Source organism: Orcinus orca, chromosome 20, assembly GCF_937001465.1.
Source record: "Orcinus orca chromosome 20, mOrcOrc1.1, whole genome shotgun sequence".
NCBI lineage: Eukaryota > Metazoa > Chordata > Mammalia > Artiodactyla > Delphinidae > Orcinus > Orcinus orca.
In genome coordinates, this window is record NC_064578.1 from 35964478 (window position 1) to 35980257 (window position 15780).

General features: G+C 36.4%; 1 long non-coding RNA gene across 1 annotated transcript; it reads left to right on the forward strand.

Annotated features, from left to right (window-relative positions):
• The first annotated feature begins 2947 nt into the window (after positions 1 to 2947).
• Positions 2948 to 14654, forward strand: LOC117199416 (uncharacterized). Its single transcript, XR_004480643.2, has 3 exons — positions 2948 to 3123; positions 10168 to 10282; positions 12650 to 14654. It is a non-coding gene; the product is annotated as an uncharacterized LOC117199416 (long non-coding RNA).
• Positions 14655 to 15780: the final 1126 nt, after the last annotated feature.

The following is a 15780-nucleotide window of genomic DNA, read 5'->3' on the forward strand; positions in this document are numbered from 1 at the left end:
TCATTTTAGGTTTTCTTCCAAAATTTAATTGTAGATTTTATATTTTGGTCTGTAATGCATTTTGTGTTATGATCCATTTTTATGTATTTGATCTGGTATGAGGTAAAGTTCAAAGATCTCCCCTGCCCCATGAGAATATACAATTCTTCCAGCACCTTTTGTGAGAAATTAAGTAGCCATACATATGTGGGTCTATCTGGACTCTGTTCTGTTCCACTCTTCTTTGTATCTGTCTTTAGGTCAATACCATGCTATTTTGATTCCTAAAGCTTTATAATAAGTCTGGAAATCAGGTAATGAAAGTCCTCTCCCTTTGTTCTTTTTTTCAAATAATTTTGGTTATTTTAGGCACTTTGCATATTGAGATAAGCTTTTTTTTAACTGGAAAATATTTTTTTCTAGTAAGAAATATGTAACACAAAATTTGCCGTTTAACCATTTTTAAGTGTACAGTTCAGTGACATCAAGTACGTTATAATATTATACAACCATCACCACTAATCTATTAAGTCAGTTTGTCTATTTCCACAAATAAAGCCTGTGGGTTTTGATTGTGATTGCATTGAATCTGTAGATCAATTTGGGAAGAATTGATGTCCTAATAATATTGAGTCTTCCAGTGCATGAGCCTGGTATATCATTCTATTTATTTTTGTCAGCAATATTTTGTAGTTTTCAGTACACAGGTTTTGCACATCATTTGTCAATTTTGTCCTTAAGTTTTTACATATATTTTGATATTGTAAATGGTATCATTTTTTAAATTTAATTTTTTATTATAAATATATGGAAATATATTGATTTTGCCATATTGATCTTGTACCCTGCAACTTTGCTAAACTCATTTATTTGTTCTAATAGTTTTTTGGTAGATTCCTTAGGATTGCCTGCATAGATGATTGTGCCATTTGCCAATAACAACAGTTTACCTCTTCTTTTTCAATTTGGATGCTTTTTATTTCTTTTTCTTGTCTTCTTGTGCTGGCTAAGACCTCCAACAAAATGAATAGAAGTGATGAGAGAAAACATCCTGTTTAATTCCTTATTTGGGGAAGAAAGTATTCAGTCTTTCACTATTAAGTATGATATTAATTATATGAGGGGCGGTTTGCAGCTGTCCTTTTTCAGATTGAGAAATTTCCTTTATTATAATTTTGCTGAGAGGTTTTTTAAAATCATAACTAGATGATTCTGTTAAATGATTTTTTATACATTCATCAAAATGATTGTGTTTTTTCTTACTTAGTTTGTTAATAAATCATACATTTTTTATTTTCAAATGTTTGCATTTCTGGCATAAGAATGTATTGAATTTTTTTTTAATAAGATGTTGGGAGTAGGAGTTTATTAATTAATTTATTTTTGCTGCGTTGGGTCTTCGTTTCTTTGTGAGGGCTTTCTCTAGTGTGGCAAGCGGGGGCCACTCTTCATCGCGGTGCGCGGGCCTCTCACTATCGTGGCCTCTCTTGTTGCGGAGCACAGGCTCCAGACGCACAGGCTCAGTAGTTGTGGCTCACGGGCCTAGTTGCTCCGTGGCATGTGGGATCCTCCCAGACTAGGGCTCGAAACCGTGTCCCCTGCATTAGCAGGCAGAATCTCAACCACTGCGCCACAAGGGAAGCCCAAGAATGTATTGATTTTTTAAAAGGATATAGAAGCCATGCTTTGCAGGGAGGAGACGGGAAAAGCCACTCTTCAAATGAGATCTTCCTTTTTCAATTAGCATGATGCTATCCAGGAGTGACAGAAGCACTTAAACAACTGTTGCAAACTGAGCATTGTTTCTGTAATAGGAAGCAGAGTTCAGGTAGTGATTAGAAATATGTGAAATAATGTTAGATAGAAGTCAGTTGATCATTGGAGCCTCTAGGACCAAAACAGATGAGCAACTCTAAGGCTGTACTTGCTCTGTATGATTGATCATGCTATGAGTCTTGCAAAAAAGACTTACTTGAGTCACCATGAAAAGAATCACAGCCCATTACTGAGTTCCTAGGCCTGAATCAATTCATAGATCCAGAGCCTCTGGAATAAAGGGGAAATCAGGAAACGTTGAGTATGAATATTGAAATAATACAAATGTGTACTGGAAATCTCCTTACCATGGCCAGTGGGACTAGAGGCCAGTGTAACTGATCATTAAGGAAATGAAAATACTAAGACCGTTCAGAAATTACTGGACTCCAGCTGTAAGCTAGTACTAATTCCTGCAGACTCAGGATCCACTGATCAGAGTGCAGACTTATACTATTTTCTTCCCATCTCTATACATTTGGACTTTTTTAATTTAGAGGTTTTAGAATTTAAGAGAAAAAGGCTTCTACCCTGGGGGTTGCAACAATGTTTACGTTGAAATAAAAGTTGAAATTTCCACATAATTAGTTTGAATTCTTCATGTCACTGGATAAACTACCAAAAAACAGTTGTGTTGGTTGGGGCGATTGATCCTAATTGTCAAGAGGAAATAAGGGGTCTGCTACACAACAAGAATAAGAAGGAATATTTCTAGAGTCAAGGACCTTGAAGGAGACCCCTGACCAATACTCCACAATGGGAATGTAAATCCAGGTACATAAAGAGATTCCATGATTCTTCCTCCTTCCTCCTCTACAGCTACCAATGGGGGCATACATGGCCTAAGCCTAACTAACCAAAAACCTCTCCCCTCTCTCTTTCTCTCCTTTTCTCTCCCTGTCATCTTTTACTGGAAAGATACTTGGATGAAAGAAAGAAATTGTTGGCACTCAGTCATTTAAGCTGTGCTACCCTGCAGAGGAAACCACTAGCTGCCCACTAATATCCACGTGACCATCTTCCACAGTAATGAATTTAAATATGGGAAGTAGCAACCCAGCTAGGAACCATATTTCCCAGCCCCCATGGTGCCAAGTGACTAAGCTCTCATAAATAGAATGAGCAGAACAATTTCTGCCTCACATATTAAGAAAAAAAATCCCCAGCCCTGAACTCTTATTCTTCCCTTCTGATGGCTGGAATGGCAGCAAGCAGAGGGACCTTAGAGGCCACATGTTTAAAACAGAAGCTTTATCATAAACCTGGATCCTTGAATATCTATCTGCACAGAGCAAGGCTTCATCAACATTGGACCACACATCTTGAACTGTAAGTTGAAAAAAGAAATAAATTTATTTGTTCTTACAGCCACTGAATTGGAGAGTCTCTGTTACAACCTTGATACATACTCTAATGGTCAATTAATTTGTTTTGATCTCAGTCTGATGTTCAGTCTTTCTGTCAATTCAGTGATCTCTATAACTAATATAGTAATTACAATTTTAAATACCCTTGGGGAAATAGATACTGTTATCCGACTCCAGCCATTGCATTAGCTGAAAAATTTTAGATGAGAGCCCCCTGAAAGCAGCATTCTCTTGAAGGGGATGCAAGTTATGGCAGAGACCCCTGGTCATTGCCAATATCTGTTCTTCCCTTCTCCCATAATAATAGTTCAACCACCTGTAGCTGATGACGTGGCTATCCAGCTTTCCTTGAACTAGAAATGGCCATAAGACTAAGTTCTAGCCAATGGGATGTAAATAGAAGTGATACGTGCAGATTTCAGATCACACCCTTAAAAGGTGGGGGATGCCCTCCCCTTACTCTGTCTGGAGTACAGATACAGTGTGTGACATCCTAGAAGATGAGGGCAACACAGTAGACACAGAAGAAAAATAATATAGAAACAGCCTGGGTCCCTGACACCATGGACTGCTTTGAGAGAGATAAAAACTTCTATCTTACAAAAAACACTATTTTTTGGGGGGAGGGGAATCTCATTAGACCAGCCAAAGCAATGTCCTAACTGATGCATAAATTATGTTCTCAAAGTACAACTGAGATACTGAAAGGGAAACTGTAATGTGTGGATTGGAAGACAAGAGAAGGGCTCTGGCTTCAGTGGGGCTACTAACTTGCTAGGTGACTTGAGCAAGTCAGACCCCTTCTTGGAATCTCAACTTCTTCATCTAAAAATGCAGCCCCTACCAAGATGAACAGCCAGTGAATAAGTTGAGAACATGCCAAACACAACAAAAAAGAAAAAGAATAGGCAAAATCAAGCCCTGCTATAGGCGAACAAATCCATGGAAAACATCGAAAACAAAAAGCAAGGCATGTGTATTATAGGGGCAACTCTATGCCCTTTCTTTTTTCTTTTTTTTTCTTTTTTTCCTTGGTGTTATTTTCTTAGACATTTGTGTTTTTAAATAAATCTTACAGATTCAGTGCCAAAATCCCACCTGCATCCTGCTGAGAAGTCATAATGCCATGTTTATGACACCAGGCTCTGTTTCCATGGGGATGATTGTGTCAGTGTAATTCCTGCATTATGACTTCTGGGTATGTTTGAAAAGATGGGTGAAGGCAATGAAAAAATCTTTGAATATGCACATTTGTTGTTATTCTGATAACTCACAGCCACAGGAATGATGATCCTGAAAATAGAGAGGAGGAACCAGACAGACGCCCATTAAAGGATGACATCATTTTCCTGACTGCTGAAAAGACCACTTAACCCCTCAGCCCTTCTTCCTTGAAGTTTTTGGGCTGCTTCACTTTAAATTTTTTCTTTAAGTTTTTAATATAATAATTTGCATGAGGCAGCTGTAAGGCTTTTATGTGCTCCATCTCATTGCCTAAATCATCTGGGTAGGGATTGCATTAAGCTCATCCTGAATAATGGCTTCTATTATTTAAATCCATTTTAAATTCAATTTTGCCAAGAAGTTATCACTCCTACTCCATCTGCAAATATGGAAACTTAAATGTAGAGGTTCCTCCTGAAATTTTCCACAGAGAGAAAAAAATGTCATCCATTTAAATGCATGCTTTGAGCACTGAAAATTCCTTGAGCAAACAACTTTAAACAACCTATTTCTTTTTAATATCAAAATTGTTTTTTTTAAATTTGCTGATTATAAAAGTAATTCATTTACTGTAAAAAAAAAATCAAACACTGAAGAATCTAAAGTAAAAAACAGTGTCTACTCAAAATTGCTATGTTCCACAGAAACATTGTTTTATCTTCATACTTTTTCTAGATCTTTAAATATAAAGAAATATCAATATTTATGAAAATTGAATCATATAATATTGTAGCAGACTGCATTTTCCAAAGAGGACCACATCAATATCCCCATCCTGCATGCACTTCTGCAGTGTCCTTGCTCCCTTCAATCCATTCTTTGATGAGAAAAGGTTATTTCTCCACCCCCTGGAATCTGAGAAGGCCTTTGGACAGCTTCAGTCAATAGAATATGGCTGTCATAATGTTATGCTCATTCTGTACCTAGCCCTTAAATGGCCTGGCAACTTCCATTTCCTACTTCTTGGAAGCTGGCCACCATGTAAGAAGTAGGACTCTCCTGAGACCATCATGCTCTTCAGGAAGCCCAAGAAGGCCTGGAAGATGAGATTCCATGTTGAGAGGTGAGGAAACCAAAGTTCACCAAGGCACCAGACAGGCAAATGAAGAAGTCATCTTGAAAGTGGATCCTTCCATCCCAGCTGACCCAGCTGATGTATCTGGGGGGGTCAAGAACAAACCATCCAGCTGAGCCCTTCTTGATTCCTGATCTACAAAATCAGATGCAGAGTGAAATCATTGCTTTTTTTAATGATTACCAAGAAAATTTTAATGAAATGGGAAAATATAATTATGGGACATTAAGTGAAAAAACTGAAGTCCCAAACTATAAATACAAGATGTTAGCTACGCCTTTGCTTGTCTCACTTAGCTCACTGCAGCAGCCACCTAAATGGGCTCCCTCAACCAGACATGACCCCTTTCAATCCATTCTCTGTATTGTAACCAGACAGGACTTCCTAAATTAAAACGGTTATTTTAACCTACAAAGTTCTGGGGTTGTTTGTAACATAGCAACAGATAACCAAAACATATTCTTTGAATATTTTTTGTTAAAACAAATTAAATGGACCTCATCTCTTTTAAGGGTTCTCATATTATATGCATTTATCATACCTTAATTAACTCATCCTTAATAGATGTACTTTTAGACTATTTTCCTTTTTATTATCATAAATAATGCTGAGGTGAATATTTATTTACATACGCACCTATCTGATTATTTTCAAGAGTGAATGTTTGTAAGTCATATTACTGGGCCAAAAGATAATTCAAAATTCCATTTTGATATCTTCAGTCTGCTTGTATTTCAGGGATGTACAGAGTTATTCCCACACAGGGTTATATGAGAATTTCTCTTTTTTCCACACTTTCATCATCTCTGGACCTTATCAACATTTATAATCTTAGCCAATCTGCTAATGTATACATAGTTTCACTTTTACTGGGCATTTCTTATATTTTGTAAATTGCTTGTTCATAAAGTATGTTTATTTCAGAGTTATTTTAAAGCTTAGTTTTGTTTTGTTTTTTAGATGTTGGGGGTAGGAGTTTATTAATTAATTTATTTATTTTTGCTGTGTTGGGTCTTCGTTTCTGTGCGAGGGCTTTCTCTAGTTGTGGCAAGCGGGGGCCACTCTTCATCGCGGTGCACGGGCCTCTCACTATCGCAGCCTCTCTTGCTGTGGAGCACAGGCTCCAGATGCGCAGACTCAGTAGTTGTGGCTCATGGGTCTAGTTGCTCCGCGGCATGTGGGATCCTCCCAGACCAGGGCTCAAACCCATGTCCCCTGCATTAGCAGGCAGATTCTCAACCACTGCGCCACCAGTGAAGCCCTAAAGCTTAGTTTTTTATGTAAATAAATTTATATATAGAAGACATTACTGTTCACCAATATTTCCATTACTCTTCCTCTTCCAGAGAAGCATAGGAAAAACAGATTTCCCTAATTAAGTGAACTTATGTATGTCTATGTACCTTGATTTGGATGGAAAACAAAAAAGAAAAGGGAAAGGACATGCATAAAATCCAGGAGAATCCCTTTAAAAGCTGTTGCACAATTCTCCATTAACTTCTTTCCCTTACTGTATCAATCATGAAAATACAGGTTGATAGGAAGAGTCCATAAGATCTAAATGGCCTGGAAGTCTAAACCAATCTGTTGAGAAAATTGCTCTGGAGAGTCTTCCAGACCCTCAGAGTTTTTGTGAGCAAGAAATAAATGTTTTTCAAATTGATGCACTGATAGTTAAATTGTTTACTACTGAGGAGTAATCTAACTTATCTGACTCATATTCAATACAATACACACCTGATTATATACATGCTTTCCAAATGCAGGGTTTGTGGTTTGGTTTGTTTGTTTGTTGCTTGGCTCCACCCCTACCTACACATATATCAACACACACAACATGGGTCACATTGGGAGAAGGATTTAAAAATCTGGTATGAATCCTTCCGTATTTTTCCTTCATGCTCACAATACTATAACAAATATGCACATACACATACACAGGAATGTATGTAAACTGGGATTTTAGTCTTTGTTCTTTTAAAAAAAGAAAGCAGACTATTATATACCCTTTTCTGTATCTTGCATTTCTTACTCAATAAGTGGTAAAGTCCCCTACTATAGCTCTAATTCACTCATTTCACCAATTGCTCAACAGAATGGAGTATGAATGCTATAGAATGTATTCAACCATTCCCCTCTTGACCGGCATACACTTTAATCCAGCGTTGTGCTGTTAGAAACAATGCTGCAATAACACTTTAGTGCCCATGCCCATTAATAGATCTGCTTTTATTTCTATTGGCATTCTTGGGAGAAGCCTGGTAAGGTTAAATGATACATGTGTTTTTATTTTTAATAAATACTGCTAGGTTATTTCTGCCAAGGGCTATAACACTGCACATTTCCACCGGGAATAGGAAAGCATCATTTTCTTTAAATCCCCACAAGTATTAGGTGTGTAGCTCTTTCTAATGAATGTAAACTCATAGCTCTTTAAATTTGCATTTTCCTGGCTACCAGTGAATTTTAGCATCTTTTTATGTATCTGTGACCATTTAAATTTGCTCCTCTATGACTTTCCCTTAGCTGATATTTTAACTACTATATTTTTCTTGTCAGTTTGAAGAAGTACTTAGAATAATATGGACAACTTACCCCTTATCTGTCACTTGTATTATATGATTTTTTCCCACTCCATTTCTTCCATTCATTTAATTGCTTCAATAGCCATACAAAGGTTATTATAATTTGATTTATAATATCTAAGTTTCTGGTTTTAGTTGAGAAGTTCTTCTTGACCCCTAAGTTGCAGAAGTTTTTTGCAGGAGTATTGTGTTTTTTGTTGTTTTTCATTTTGAATACTTGAGCATTTAAGTCATGAGGAACCTATTTAACTTTTTTTTCTTTTTTTGATTTTAAAAGTTAAGGTATTATTTATATAAAATAAAATACACTTATTTTAAGTGTGCAGTTTGATGAATCATGATAATTGTATATGACAAAGTAATCACAATCAAGATATAGAACAGTTCCATCATTATAAAATTTTTCTTATGCAGCCTTATATCTCCAACCCCAGCTCCAGGCAACCACTGATCTGCTCTCTGTTACTATAGTTTTGCCTTTTTCTAGAACTTTTCATAAATGGAATCATCCACTATAGACTTTTGTGTTTGACTTCTTTCACTTAGCATAATGTTTTTGAGATTCATCCATGATGTTGAGTGCATTAATCTTTTGTTACTTCTCATTGCAGTATAGAATTCCATAGTATAGATAAGCCACAATTTGTTTATCCACTCACTGGTTTTTGCCTATTATACATTGTCCTGCAATACATCTGTATACATGGTTTTGTGAATATAAATTTTTCCTTCTCTTGGGTAAATATCTAGGAGTAGAACTTCTGGGTCTCATGGTAAGTGTATGGTTACAGTTAAATGTACTACCAGACTGTTTTCCAAAGTGACTATACAATTTTGCATTTCAGCCAGCAATGTGTGAGACTTACAGTTGTTCTATATCCTCACCAACACTTGGTATTATCAATAATTTTCAGTTCAGCCATTCTAATAGGCATGCCATTATGGTTTTTAATTGGGTTTTCTCTGATGACTAATGACGTTGAGAATATTTTCATATGCTTATTGGGCATTCATATATCTTCAGTTGTAAAACATCCATTCACAAATTTGGTCCTTGTTTTAGAAAGACCTTCTGCCCAGTTTTTATTGGGATGTTTGACTTCTTAAAAGTTCTTTATATATTCTAAATACAAGTCCTTGTCTGATGTATGTTTTTGAGAAAAAAAAAATTCTCCCTATTTATGACTTGCATTTTTATTTCTTAACTGTGTTTCTTAAAACCCCAAAGATTTTAATCTGAATGAAGTCAATTTTATAATTTGTTTGCATTTATATTTTATGCTGACTGTATCCTGTTTAAGAAATCTTAATGTAATCAAAGTCACAAAGATTTTTCTCCTATGTTTTCTTCCAGAAGTTTTATTATTTTAGTTCTTACATTTAGGTCTATGATCCTTTTTTTTTTTTTTTTTTTTTTTTTTTGCGGTACGTGGGCCTCTCACTGTTGTGGCCTCTCCCATTGTGGAGCACAGGCTCTGGACACACAGGCTCAGTGGCCATGGCTCACGGGCCCAGCCGCTCCGCAGCACGTGGGATCTTCCCAGACCGGGGCACGAACCCGTGTACCCTGCATCGGCAGGCGGACTCTCAACCACTGCGCCACCAGGGAAGCCCTATGATCCATTTTTAATTAACTTTTTCTAGTGTTAGGTAAAGGTGTAAGTTCATTTCTTGTATATGAATATATAGTTATTCTAGCACCATTTGTTGAAAACTTTCTTGGCACTTGATTGACCATTTAAGTGTGGGTCTACTTCTGAACTCTGTTTTGTTCCACTGGTCTCTATGACTATCCTTATACCAATTTTGATTGCTACAGATTTATAGTAAATTTTGAAATCAGGTAGTGTAAGTCTTACAAATTGATTTTTCTTTTTCAAAATTGTTTTAAGTATTCTATGTCCATTGCCTTTCTATATAAATTTTTCAATTTGCTTTTTATATTTCTTCAAAAACCCCACTGGTTTTCATCTTCTCAGACCCTGGAGCATCCCAGATGCACAGCCCAGACTGAGAGATGTGGATACTGAGGAGGCCCAGAGTAGATAGAGTAACTGTAATCTGTTCCTTAACAGATTTGCTTTCTTGCCTGAAACAACTAACAAAATCTTTTCCTTGACAGATTTTCTTTCTTGCCTGAAACAACTAACATATAGGACAAAATAAGAAAGTTTCTCAAGACATTGAACATCAATCAAAAAAGGACAGTGATCTCTGAAAGATGAAGAACAGATGAGGTGAGCCCTACAATTGCTCTAGCTATGGCCTAGAGAGAGTTCTCAGGCAGCAGCACAGGGCAGGGCAACCCAGGTCGAGCATAGCAGTCTCCCTAAGTTGAAGAGAGGAGCTGGGATCCAGAGGGGCTAAGGCAGCTAGAATTAGCAGAGCAGAGTGTTGAAGAGGAGAGAGCAAGCTGCAAGGAAAGAGAACTCCAGAGATCTATGAGAGTCCCAATACTCTTCAACACACATGTGTAAGAAAACTATCAAAAGGATTAGAAGGGTAAGTCCTCGAGGAGTACAAAAGGCCAACATAGTGCCTGTTCACATGATCTGGAGTGAAAAATCCTCATAATTATAGGAACTGGTAGAATACTAAAGAGAGTTTGCCTCAGTAGTGGAGAAATTTTTACCCTAATCTGAACATTGCTCTGTTCCCTGTTAACCAAGCTTAAGGTAAGACCCAAAAGGATCAAATTGTTTCCAAGCAACTTAACTGCATCCAAAAATGAAGCTCAAATATATTTAAGCAAGTATACATTAAAGAATAACATACACAAGGAAAATTTCACAAAGCCTAAAATACATTCAAAAATTAAGAAGCAGGCAAAGAAGTAGAAAAAAATGCAAGCCATAATGAGGAAAAAAGTCAATCAAACTGACCCAGAAATGACACAGATGATAGAGTTAGGAGGCAAGGATATTAAAATAGTCATTATAACTGCATTCCATATGTTTAAGCTAGAGGAAGATTGAGCACAATAAGTAAGGACATGAAAGATATTTTAGAACAGCAAAAAATCGAAATGGTTTTTCTTTTTTCAATCCTCTTTCTGTTCTTCACCTTGGATAATATTTATCATTCTATCATCATATTCACTTACATTTTCTTCTTTCATATCCATTTGGATTTTAAGTCCATCCAGTGAATTTTTAATTTCCAAAATTGTATTTTTTATTTCTAGAATTTCTATTTGCTTCCTTTTTACTGTTTTTATTTCCTTTGCAGAGATTTCCTTTTCTATGCTGAAATATTTTCATTAATTGAAAATATGTTTTCTTTTACTTCATTGAGGATAGTTGTAATAGTCATTTAAATAACCTTGTCTATTAATTGCAGCAGCTGATTAATCTTGGGGGGGTCATACCTGATTGACTTGTCTCCTCTTGAGAATACATTCCATTTTCTTAGTTCTTTATATGTTAGATAATTGGGATTATATGCTGGACATTATGTTAAGTTGTGAACATTCTGGATTCTGTTATTTTTCTCTTACGAGTGTTTTTAGCAGAGAACGTTCTTGCCTGGTTTAAACTTCAAACTCTGTCTTTGAGCAGCAGCTCTAGTCTCAGCTCAGATCTTTCATCTTTAGCTGAGCTGCTTTGAGTCTTCTGCACATGCATAGTTTGAGAGTCATTATGTGGGTTCACTCTCCCCCTCCAACTCTCTCCAGAATTCACAGTATTCCAGCTTCAATTTGCTGTTTCCCCTAAAGCTGCTGTGAGCACTGCCATGTGGACTCACAGAGAGGAACTTGCTAAGCTTCTTGTGCCGCTCCACCAAGTGAGCATGCACCTCCCACTAGAGTATATCTGCTTCTCTTCACTATCCCATACTTTCAGATAATCACTTTTTGTATTGTGTCCAGGTTTTATCATTGTTTTCTGCAGTGAGGGGCAGGGGCAGGCAGGTTATGCAGTGTAGTCTTAGTTCATCATAACTGGAACCCTGGGAGAGTTCAGGAAGGACTTATCTTTGGATGTGGTGTCATATCAGAGTCAATTTAGCTGGATGGCTAATTGTTCTAGTGCATTTATTAAATAACCCATATTTTCCCATAGAAGTACCCATTTTTGTCATATGTAAAATTCTCAAGCATTGGCACACTCATTTTGAAGTCTCTTTTCTATATCCCTGATCTGTCTATTCCCATGCAACTATCACATTGATTTAAATACAGTGACTGTGGCATAACCTTAAAAAGCAAATTCTCCAACATGGTTATTCTTTATGATTTTCTAGATTATTCCTAGGCATTATTCTGTAATATATATTCTAAGATTATTCATTTAGATTTTAAAAAGTATTTGTATTACTAATTGGAATTTCATCAGGTTTATATAATCATTTGGGGAGAACTGCTGCTAACCATAAGTCTTCCTATTCAAGAAACATGTTTCTTGGGGAGACCTTTCTTTTATCAGTGAGATTTTATAATTATCTTCAAATAGGTCCTGTGCCTTTCTTTTAAATTTATTCTAAACACTGCGTAATTTGTCGTTTATAACCAATGTCATATAACAATGTCATTTATAACTAACATTTCTACGTGCTGATTTCTAGAGTAATGTAATTCATTGTTATATAGTACTATTTATATCCAGCCAAATTCTGATACCTTCTAAAAAAGCAACTTTAAAAACCCACAAAAAGGGCTTCGCTAGTGGTGCAGTGGTTGAGAGTCCGCCTGCCGATGCAGTGGATACGGGTTCGTGCCTCAGTCCGGGAAGATCCCACATGCCGCGGAGCGGCTGGGCCCATGAGGCATGGCCGCTGAGCCTGTGCGTCCGGAGCCTGTGCTCCGCAAGGGGAGAGGCCACAACAGTGAGAGGCCCACGTACCGCAAAAACAAACAAACAAATAAAACCCACAAAAACACAACCTTTTGATTTTCTATGTTTATAGATGCCTTTAGCAAAAGCATTGTTGTTCTTTTCCCCCCATTGTTTATGCCAGTTTTGTTTCGTGCTTTATATTGTTGCAGTTTTAGAGACTCAATACTAAATACTAGCCATAGTAGGTATCCCCTATCTATTGTCAGATCATATGAAATCAGTTTATTTGCTATTTAGTTCATTTTTGCTGCTCTTATTATTGAACCTTGATTTATAGTCATGATTCAAGTAGTTTCCTTTTGTTGCTATTTTATTCACAATTTTAATAGCTACTGAATTTTATCAAATATCTTTTCTGTATCTATTGTTATAATATGGTTATCTCATTTATTGTATTATTATAATGGGTTACATTGATAGATTAGCATATTGACCTTGCATTCTTGGAATAAATCATACTTAGTCAGAGTTATTATTGTCTTGATTTTAAAATGACCCCAAAGTTAACAAAAAGAGTTCAGCAATGGTTCTATATTCATAAGCAAAATTGGTTGATAGTATATTTTATGAGAATTATCAAAATTAGATGTTAAGATTATCCTGGTTTCATAAAGTAATGTGGGAGGTCTGGATTTTCCATGCCCTGAAATATCAAAATACATTGGAATAATCTATTCTGTAAAGGTCAAACTCGTCTTGACAATGGTGCCCTTAACAATGATAGAACTCGAATAAATTTCTAGTTTTTTCTAAGATCATTAGTTTATTCAAGTTTTACAATTCCTGAGTAAACTCCAGTGATATCTATTTTGCTAGGAATAATCTATTTCCTTTAGGCCTTAAACCTGGATATCATCGTTGCATGCAGTATTCTTCTGTAATTTTTAAATGGTTATAGTCCCTTGCTCATTCCAAATCTTGTCTATTTTTGCTCTCTCTCTCTCTTTCTCTCTCAGCTTAATTAGGCTTGCAAATGTTTCTGCTTTATTGTTTTTTTCCAAAGAAACAAATTTCTGGATTTATTTATCTTTCTCTTTTTCTGTTTCATTATTTCAACCTTTACCTCTATTAATTCCCTTTTCTTAGTTAGTTTATTTGGTTACTTTTTCTAACTTTATATGATGAGTATTTTGTTTCTTTAATAGTTTTATCTTTCTTCTTTAAAAATTAAGACATTTAGGGCTTCCCTGGTGGCACAGTGATTGACAGTCTGCCTGCCGATGCAGGGGACACGGGTTTGTGCCCCGGTCCAGGAAGATCCCACATGCCGCGGAGCGGCTGGGCCCGAGAGCCATGGCCACTGAGCCTGCGCATCCAGAGCCTGTGCTCTGCAATGGGAGAGGCCACAACAGTGAGAGGCTCGCGTATCTCAAAAAAAAAAAAAAAAAATTAAGACATTTAAAGCTCTAGATTTTGGAGAGTTCTGCTGTGCTGGGTCATTTTACTTTGCTGGTGATTTCTTTTAAATTTCTTCTCGAATTCAAGTGTTTTCTAAAGACCTGTTTCTTAATTTGCAAGTAATTAAGATTGTTTAAAAACCCTTTCATTATTTACTTCCAATTTTATTGGATTATAATCAGAAAGTATAGTCAGAAATTTTTAAGGTTTTTTTTCATGACCAAGTCCAATTTTTAAACATGTGCATGAACATTTAAAACCTTGTTTTGTATCTAAAAGAAGTAAAAGTTCTATATACAGTTATTAAATCAAGTTTGAGTGCAATCCAATTCTACTATATCATTTCTTTTTTAACAAAGTTTTTCTTTAAGGGAGAGTAAAGCCAACTGAAAGAGAACCCAGTGGCCAAAGTTGGAACAATTTGAGCCACAAGATAAATAAAATTGTATTGAGTCGTAACCTAAAATGTAAGTTTCCATGAGTCCATTATTATATAAATAAATGACTGAGTAAATAAGTAATTGGGAGAGAATAGATAAATCTCCAGTGCAGAATTCCAAACAAGTTATTTGGAAACTCTACTTTCAAGGACATGGAGCAGACCTTCCACTTCTTAAGTGTGGGCTGTGTGTAGTGACTTTCTTCTACAAAGTACAGTACAGAAAGAGGAGGGGGAAAGTAACCTTATGGTGGAGAAACATGAAAAACACTACTTCATCCAGGTGATCAAGGTTAACATCTACATGATAAGTCACTCTCATAGTATGTCCCCTTGATATGATGTAACAAGAATGGCATTTTACCTCTGTGGTATTTCTTCAAAAGAAAACACTACAGTCTACTCATGAGAAAAGAAGTCAGGCTAAATCCCACTTGAGTGACACCCCACAAATATTTGACTAGTAATCAAAACTGTCAAGGTTAAGATGTCAGCAAAAATGGCAGAATAAGGACATGCCAAGGTCCCCCCTCCATAAAAGCAATGAAAAAACTGGCAAAACTGGTCAGAAATAAAACAGCAAAAAACTAAATCTCAGCGAGAGCAGCAAGATTTGTGGCATTGTAACCTAACGTTCCCCACTCCTCAGCACTGTGGAGGCCTTGAAAAATAATAGCCTGCATTCCTAATACTGTACAAGAGGGAGCAAAATGAGTCTGGAGCTCTCTTTCAAAGCCTCATCACCAAAAGGGGGCCATTATATGACCGATCTGATGGTTCCCTAGAAGACCTCACTCAAAGGGTTTTATTTGACTTCACTCAAATTAGTCCAGTGCTAAAAGGTTGTCCTTGGAAGGCATTTGTCAAATGTTTTAAAATCTTGGTTGCCTGAGGCAGTGAATAACAGTTGGGGCAAACAATAGACTAACCAAAAAGCTTGAAATAAAAAGCTAAGGAATAAGGTGTCTATAGGGGCTGAAAGGTCATGCACATGCATAAAGATACACACATGTTCAAGAAAGATCTGAGACTTGAGGAAAATCCCAAGTTCTCACCTCTGACT